At 33.1% G+C, this 6,985-nt stretch overlaps 1 long non-coding RNA gene across 1 annotated transcript; it reads right to left on the reverse strand.

The window, feature by feature from the left end:
* Positions 1-478: 478 nt before the first annotated feature.
* Positions 479-3,938, reverse strand: LOC121173011 (uncharacterized). The gene is made up of 2 exons (XR_005887050.1): positions 2,348-3,938; positions 479-1,010 (listed from the first exon to the last, which is right to left on the reverse strand). It is a non-coding gene; the product is annotated as an uncharacterized lncRNA (long non-coding RNA).
* Between the last annotated feature and the right edge of the window lie 3,047 nt (positions 3,939-6,985).

Below are 6,985 nucleotides of genomic sequence, written 5' to 3' on the forward strand. Positions count from 1 at the left end.
TGATGATGCATAAATATAATTTTGACGTAAATTAAACTACAAAGCAAAGAATGTGCAAGGGTGAGGAAACAAACATTCGGAGCAATGAAGTGATGTTGATGCAGAGTTATGGAACGTGTTGGGGACTCAGCCTACCGAAACTACTCTTGATGCAATCGTTAATGATTTTTTTCTATTTAACGTTAATCCGATAATTGCCCACATCTACTAACATTCTCTAATTATGATTCCTCATGTAAGAGAGCTTAAATCACCTAATATCACTCTTAATCCCTTAAGAGTTACATCAAATAATTTGCATTACGAGTAGAGATGCATATATAAATTAGGCTAAATGATACCATTTTATCCCTAGAGATGGATCACCTAGATGTTCTTTTCAAGTTCTTAGAATATGAATATTTTTCAATTTCTAAATCCTAAAACACTAAATGAGCATGGATGATCAGACCATAAACATGGTAATAAGCATAGAAAAGAAACAATAATATCAACATAACATTAAATAGATAGTTAGAATCATCACATCAAGAGAGTTTGGTTTGCAGAGCTCTCAACAACGATGGGTTTATCCTTTCATTGTCATGAGAGACTTACAAATACAAAAGGTAAGATGAAATGGAAGAGAATGGAAGAAAAATGGAATGAAATGGATTGTCTGGTGCTCTAGAGAGTGATTTTTCCTTCTACCTCCAATGGTTGCCCTGCTTCTCTCTATACTTTTTACGTTATGCTCCTAGCCAATGAATGAATATCCCTTTTTTCAAAATATCTTCCCACTTGTTATTAACTTGGCACCGCCACTATACGCTAAGCACAATGCTCGCACTAAGTGCGCATGTGCAGCTAGATTAAGTGACCACGTGCTAAGCCGCAGGGTGTGCGTGGTAGCTAGCTTCCAAGGTGACTTCTTGTGCTAAGCAGACTTCTTGGGCTGAGTGGTCCTTATACGCTAAGCAAAGTTGTTGTGCTGGGTGCGACACTCAGTTCTTCAATCCTTTGTTGTATCTCTACAAAAAACATACAACCAAAATCACTATAAATTGATTAACTTTAGCATCTTCTGGATAAAAACTAAGAAAAAGCTAAGTTCCTAATTAGAGTTCAATGATAAAAACTCAAAAAAAGATAAATGCATATGCTCTTGACACAAAAGAAGCAATAAAAGAGAAAAAAAATTAGATAATTGCTAAGTGATTTAAATACAAAAATAACATATGCATAACACTTATCAAACCCCAAATTTAAAAAGTTTTGCTTGTCCTTAAGCAAAAGTAAACTAAAATTACACTAAGCTAGAACAATGGAAATGTTCAAGATGTAACCAATCACAACAACTGAGATAATTGCATACTTTTCAAACAAATTCAGTTTCCAACCCTCAAGTTCACACTTGCCATGGTTTTCATGATGGAATTATGCAAACAATGTACTCAGAGATTGAAACAGGTTAGCAAGCATAATAGGTATTAAAGAAGATCAACCATGCTTCATTCCTCACAAGTCTAGCGCTTTTCTCAAGCACACAAGTGTTTCAGTTATATGCATTTCATTCAAACCGACTAAAGTTACAAAACTTAAATTTGCACATCATCTAAACAATGCAGTTGCACACACACAATATAGATCACTAAGGACTTTATTAGGCTTGTAACTTGGTTGAGCTAACATGGAATCATGGTTTTGGTTCTTTGTGTGCCTGTTACTCACATCCCTGCAACAGAATTCACCCCAAGACACTCCACCAAATTTGGCACAAATTTGTCTTGATCCATAACAATGTTCTCCTAAAACCTAAGATAGGGTGTACAACAATAGCATATGCATTTAGCTTAGGGTTCAATGACGAAATTCATTCACCCTTAGGCTCAAGAGGGTGTAAGGGTTTCAATTATTTATTTACCATAAGGTTAGCTATTTGGCCAAGTGCCTGAAATTAAAATAACAAAAAGGCCTTGATCATATCCATATCATGTATGCACTCAAGCAATTCAAGAACCATGCAAAATTGAGAATATAAAATCATTCATTCTTTCGCAATTAAGGTGCATACAACTCACACAGTAATATAAAGCGTTTAGTTTTTCATTCACAATTTCCTATCATGCAAGCTAACTGACTAACTCACACACATTTAATTCACAAAACCATCACTCAACAAATCGAAAACTTCACAACATTACTAATCAGACACAATTTATCTTAGTCATGCAATCGGTTCAACTAAACATGACTGCAAAAAATTGCCAATTAAATCAATCCAAAACATTTCATCAATTATCTATCATGCAAAAAAAAATTTAAAAGTAAACTAAAAGTACTGCAGCAAAAGAAATATCATACATACGGTAAAATAAAATAAAGTCCAGAATTAGATGGCCTCAATCCTGTGTGGGCCATGGGTCCCAAGCTGTCTGGGCAATTAAGACATCTACGATGTAGTCCTCATTATCTCCCTGCTTTGTAGCAGGATCTGCAACATCACCCTCACTAACTCCAGAAGGTCCTGTAGCAGTATCAGCTCCAGCGGTCCCCGGGCCAAGCTACTTGCTGAAGGAAGTCCTTCGGTGTCATAATAGGCTGGTGGAGCACAATAGCGATCTGTTAGAGGCTCTACATAATCAGAAACTGGTCATGGTGGATGCTTTGCAACATGGGAGTCGTCGGCTACTAAGGAGTGGAAGTTGATGGAGGAGGAATGACTATTGGCTGAGGTGCTAGTGAAGTCTCTTGAACAGCATGACCTCGAGCCTTTTTGGGCCCCAAAAAAACTACAGAAGGATTTGTTGGGTTCCAACAATTCTTCTATATGTATGCCAAGTTAATGATGGGGCTGAGGGACTCAAAGGTGAGTGTGTCGGAGCGGACTCCCTTGGCGTCACAGAGGGTGGTAATCAACGTAGGGAACCCAAGCCTGGAAGAGTTGGACTGTGCGATCTGGGTGATTTGGGATGATATCATGTTGTCCAGGTCCATGTCCATCTTCATCACAATCCTGTAAATTAGGTGGGCTCGGTTCATATTCAAATCTGAGGTATGGGAGGTAGGAGCAAGGTTGAAGTAATAAAGGATGCTACAAGTCTAAGCCAACGTGGTCACGTCCTTCCTTAGAATCTTCCAAGGGCCCCCCTCGGTGTTCAACATGAAGTGGCCTCCAAGCAGACAAAGCTTGGCTGCTATGGCCTGGTGGTCTGGGTAGGTGTGGAGGAACTGAGAAAGAAGGTAGGGTAGCATTCACCCTCCTATAATACCACCGGTGTCTCCAAAAATTTGTTCAACGTTTGCGCATTGAACTTGATCACTTTCCCTCAGACTATGCATTGTTTCGGAGAGTCGTCCTTCGGGTAGTAGATGTTAGAATAGAACTCCTTAACCAAGGCCACGTCAATGTCGTTGTCTGGCAGCCTGGTGAGCTTTCTGTTCTAGTGCCTTCTATGGAGTTCATCTAAGAACTCATCATACTGTGTGGGAACCAGCTCGACATTCCTCTTCGAAAGGATGTTTCGAAGATGAACGTTCTCAATGTATCGTATCCAGGCAACCTCAGAGGTAAACCTGGTGGAATCCCAATCTTGGTGGAAGAGAATGGAAGAAAAATGGAATGAAATGGATTTTTTGGTGCTCCAGAGAGTGATTTTTCCTTCTTCCTCCAATGGCTTCCCTACTTCTTGCTCTGCTTTTTACGCTATGCTGCTAGCCAATGAATAAATATCCCCCTTTTCAAAATATCTTCCTACTTGTCATTAACTCAACATTGCCACTATGCGCTAAGCACGATGCTCGCGCTACGCGCACATGTGCAGCTAGATTAAGTGACCACATGCTAAGCCGCAGGGTGCGTGCTTAGCATGCTTGTGCGTGATAGCTGGCTTCCAAGGTGACTTCTTGTGCTAAGTGAGTTTGTCGCATTGAGCGCGGCACTCTAGTTCTTCAATCCTCTTCCAAACAACTGTTGTATCTCTACAAAAAATATAACCAAAATCACTATAAATTGATTAGCTTTAGCATCTTCCAGATAAAAACTCAGAAAAAGCTAAGTTCCTATTGTTTTGACACAAAATAAGCAATAAAAGAGAAGAAAATTAGATAATTGCCATGTGATTTAAATACATAAATAATGTATGCATAACACTTATCAAGTGTTCGCGGGCCAGTTCTGGCCAAATTCAGGACCTAACCCAATCAAATTTGATTGGCTTGGTTCTGTTCGGTTTTCACAATTTTTTTAAACCCAACCCAACCCAACTCATTCATGAACGGTTTGGTTCGGTTCTGGCCAATGAGTTACCCATTTTAATTTGATTTTTTTTCTTTGAACTACTATTTTATATCATGATCCATCCAAATATTCAATACAATTAACACAATATTATCAAATGTCTGAAAGTTGTAAAATTGATTCATTTAATACCATCAACATAATATTCTAAAATAGACTAATACAAATTAAAACCAAATATTGTTCAACGAGATTTACTATAATAGTTTGAATCACAACTATTTGCTACAAACTAATTTATTGTAATAAGCTTTGCTACAACCAGATTTGTTGCAACCAAATTCGCTAAAAAAATGAACAAAATATGATTAATTAATATTATAAACTTGAAAAAAAAATATGAAGAAAAGACGAATTAAATAACAATGTACCTAAAAGTAATAACTAAAGAAGTTCCAACACTAATAGTTCCAACACTTACAATTCCAATATTTTGAATCCCAATATTAGCAGTATTTCAAATCAAACCAAAGAACTCTACAATTTTTTTTTATTGATTTTGATTGGTTTAGTTTGATTTTGATCAGATCTATAAATCTAAACCCGTGACCCAACCCGTATATGAACAGTTTTAATCGGTTCGATTCGATTTTGATCCAAATACATAATGACTCAACCCAAACTGTTCAGATTGATTTGGGTCAATTTGAATTCGCGGGTGACCCGTACCCGTGAACACCCCTATACGTATAGATAAAATTTGATGAAATTATGACCTTCATAGAGAGAAATGCTAATCGATTACATAAATTGGACCTATATTTATAGAGAGAAAATTATTAACCTATAAAATAAAATGTAAATATTCAATTTTTATAAAAGAATAATTAACCTATAACATTTTCTATCCCTATAATGTATCCTTCAAGTCATTTTTTTAAATGATACTCATTAATATATTAATTTTAGGCTTAATTAAGTTTTTCATACATGTAATATAGGTCATTTTCATATTACGTCACCTTCCGTTAAGTAATGACGTGACAGACAAAGTATCACATCATCACGCCTTGTCACACTCATTGTCATGCCATCACCTTCAATGATGTGGCACTGACATGTCAGTGATTGGTCGTGATGAAGTGACACTCTGTCTACCACGTCATCACTTAACGGAAGATGACTAATGACAAGTAATAAAATAAAACCGAAAATTTTTTTAGGTAGATATTTGACAAAAATGAATTTTTAGGTAGTAATATGAAAATGATATATTTTTCAGATATGAAAAAACTATTTAATATAGGACATGAAAAATTTATTTAAACCATATATAATTGGTGTTTTATGGTCTATGATCAATGTACACATGTAACATGTTATGCCTTCCCTCACTCTTCCTTCAATCTGGACCCAAAATATATATCTTACCATTTGATCTTGTTGGGTTCTCCTTTAACTTTATCCAAATATTAAATGTATGCATCTTAACTCTTTAATTTCACCTTTAATATTATCTTATTAATCTAGTTCAGTTGATTAAACATGATAAATAGATAGGTGGATTATTGTAAATTTCAAATAGTATTTTTTTTATTCCTACCAATAAAAAATATCTTATTAATTTAATGTATTTTTTATTTTGAATGAGAAATTATCTTAAAAAAATAAATAGGATAAAGTTTTTTAAATCTATATAAAAGTAAATTACATATATGTTTATCAAGTTATTTTAATTAATCTTTAATTTTTTAATAAGTTTATAAACATATGATCAAATAAAAGTGTTTAAGAAACAACTTTTTGTTATTGACTTATAAGATTTGTTTTTAAATATAACTTAAATTTACGATTATCATTTTCATTTTTATTTTCAATAAAATAATAAAAATTATCATTTATCATTTTATCTGAAATTAAATTATTTATTTTGATAAAATTCTTCCTTATCATTTATTAACTAAAAAATTATTTTTTAAATTGACTTAAATAAGTTTTTCATACTTGGAAAAATAGGTTGTTTTCGGATTACTATCTAAAAATTCATTTTTTGTTAAATATCTATCTAAAAAAATTTTCAATTTAATTTTACTACTTGTGATTAATTCTCTAATTTTACTACATTATCAAAAGGCGATTGTATTAAAATAAAACTAAGATTTTTTTTCAATTACTTGATTAAAAAAGATGAATATTAGGTAAGTATCTAAAAATCACCTATATTTCAGGTATAAAAAACTTAAACCTTAATTTTATCTACCGAACTTCTTTTTTTTTTCATTAATTGCGAATCATTTTCAATGAAACCGTGTATTTTGATTTTCAATCCCCGCATTAATTTTAAAAGGTTATTTTTTTAAGTTCATCTTGCAAAGTTTTTCTTTTGGCACAACTCATTATTATTAAATTACTTTTCTAAAACCACCTCATTCATCGCCTTTTATATTCGAAAACTATCCTATTTTCCTCTCTTATATATATATATATATATATATATATATATATATATATATATATATATATATATATATATATATATATATATATATAATTAAATACCATAAAAATTATATATTTAATTTTTTTAAATAACACCGTGTTTATAAAAAAAACTAAGTCAAATCTTTTAAAATATTAATTCAATTCACCCTCTTTTACAAGACCCTTACCACAAATAATTCACTACTAGGAAATCAACTATGCTAAGTTTTTTTTTTTTTTTCAGATTCAATCGCACTGTTTGATAAAAAGTTTAGAAATAGAAGA

Source organism: Glycine max, chromosome 11, assembly GCF_000004515.6.
Source record: "Glycine max cultivar Williams 82 chromosome 11, Glycine_max_v4.0, whole genome shotgun sequence".
NCBI classification, from domain to species: domain Eukaryota; kingdom Viridiplantae; phylum Streptophyta; class Magnoliopsida; order Fabales; family Fabaceae; genus Glycine; species Glycine max.